This window comes from Gracilinanus agilis, chromosome 4, assembly GCF_016433145.1.
Source record: "Gracilinanus agilis isolate LMUSP501 chromosome 4, AgileGrace, whole genome shotgun sequence".
Taxonomy (NCBI): Eukaryota; Metazoa; Chordata; class Mammalia; order Didelphimorphia; family Didelphidae; genus Gracilinanus; species Gracilinanus agilis.
The window spans coordinates 513,995,557-513,997,717 of NC_058133.1; the positions used below are offsets into that span (position 1 = coordinate 513,995,557).

A 2,161-nucleotide genomic window follows, 5' to 3' on the forward strand; every position below is an offset into this window, starting at 1 on the left:
TGTCTGTCTCTGTCTCTCCAGACAGGTAATCCCACTTCAGTCTCCTCTGCGCAGCCGCTGCCCCCTCCATCCACACTGGTCCCCAGCGCTGGCCCTCTGCGGCTCTCCCCCTCCCCGGTGGCCACACCGGCTTCCCCTCCCGGTCCCTCCGGCGGGATAAGCTCCATCGCCAGCCAGCAGCCTCGTCCGGTCATCCCGTTCCTCTTCCAGAGGAGGAAACTGAGGCAAGGACTAGGAAGGCGTGCCAGGAGGAGATGTAGGTGCTAAACCTCCCGCGCTTCCTGCTCCTTCCCCCGCCCGCACGCCTATCCACAAGGCTTTGGCACACCTCCGGGAAACAGGGAGTCTCCGCTCTCACGATCCCATTTCTCAGGCGAGGAGACTGAGGCTGAGAGAGGAGAAGCGGCTGGTCCCGGCTCGCCCGCTGGGAGTAAGTCAGACCCGCCACCTGGCTCCAGGTGAGGGCGGCACAGCCAGCGCGCAGACACTTACCGTCCCCATCCGGCAGGCTGAGGGCTCTGCTGGGAAGACCTAGAGACAAAGAGGAAACCTCCATGGAGGAAGGAGCCGACGATGGCGTCGCTGGAGTCAGAAAGACCCGAGTTCAAATCCGCCTGGGATCCGCGGGACACCAGCCCGGCTCCCAGCTCCCGGCGTGGTTGGGGGAACCAGTGAGCTAAAACCTTGCAGAGCTCTAGAAAGGGGCGCTGTGAGGGCTTTGTGCTTGGCAGGACTCGAATCCACTGCCAGCTCTCTGGCCTACCATTTGCATTGTTGTTTTTCAGTCGTGTCTGACGCTTCCTGACCCCTTTTGGGGATTTCTCAGCAGAGATACCTACCTGGTGGGCTGTCACATCCTTCTCCAGCTCCTCTGACGGATGAGGAAACTGAGGCAAACAGGGGGAAGTGACTTGCTCCTTATATAGCGAGGCTGGATTTGAACTCAGCTCTTCCCAACTCCCTGCCCAGTGCTCTATCCACTGAGCCACCTCACTGCCCCTTATTTAACATTACATCCTATGAAAGCCTCTTATAAGAGACTGACCACCAGGCTTTTCCTTCCCCAAGACAAGCTATTATGGACTGGACAGAGTGCTGGAAGTGGGACCAGGTAGACCTGGATTCGAATCCTGCCTCATATTCTTACAAGCTGGATGACCCTGTGTAGTTTGGGAAGCCTTCCTGAGCCTCAGCTTCTTTCTCTGTGAAATGGGGAGGGGGGGGCAGCGGGGTGGCTCCGTGGATGGAGAGCCGGACTTAGAGCCGGAGGTCCTGGGTTCCAACCTGGCCTCCGACACTTCCTCGCTGGGTGACCCTGGGCCAGTCCCTTGGCCCCATTTGCCTAGCCCTGACCGCTCTTCCGCCTTGGAAGCCATCCTCAGCATCCATTCTAGGAAGGGAAGAGGGGCGGGACGGAGCCCCTCCCGGGGCCTGCGTGAAGCTTCCGCGGCACAATGCTGCCACCTGCTGGGGAAAACTGTCCTCGCGCTGCCGCACTCCCTGCACTACAGTCAGAAGCCGGGGAGGGGCTCTGCGCACGAGATCGTTGCTGCAGCCCGCGAAGGGAAACCTCCCCCTCCCCATTTTACAGACAGGGAAACTGAGGCCACCATTTGTGGAGGGGCACAATAGGGTTGCTGCTGCTCGATTCCCTCTTGCTACGGACGCTGTTTTAGCACTAGGAGGCGGCTAGATGGCGAGTGCGCGGCGCCTGTTCAGGGAGAGCAGAGTTCAAATGAGGCTTTGGGCATTTACTAGCTGCAGTGATCCTGGATAAGTCATTTTCTCATCTGTAGACTGGGGACAATAATAACGACGTCACCCAGACCCCAGGGTTGATGTGAGAATAGGGAGAGATTGGAGGCAGCCGGGTGGCTCAGTGGAGGGAGAGCCAGGCACCGAGCCGGGAGGTCCTGGGTTCAGATGGAGCCTCCGACGCTTCCCGGCTGTGTGACCCTGGACAAGTCACTCAACCCCCCCATTGCCTGGCCTTTCCCTCTCTCGTGCCTTAGCGCCAATACCCAGCATAGATTGCAAGGCGGAAGGTGAGGGTTAAATCTAACAAGAATAAAGCGAGATGCTATTGGGGAAGCACTTAGCCGCGTGCCTGGCACAGAGCAGCCACTTACACATTCCCGTCTTCTCTCGGGCTGGCTCCCCC

At 59.3% G+C, this 2,161-nt stretch overlaps 1 protein-coding gene across 1 annotated transcript in view; it reads right to left on the reverse strand.

The window, feature by feature from the left end:
* The window catches only part of MLPH (melanophilin), a 64,725-nt gene that overhangs the window by 51,247 nt on the left and 11,317 nt on the right, over positions 1-2,161 (reverse strand).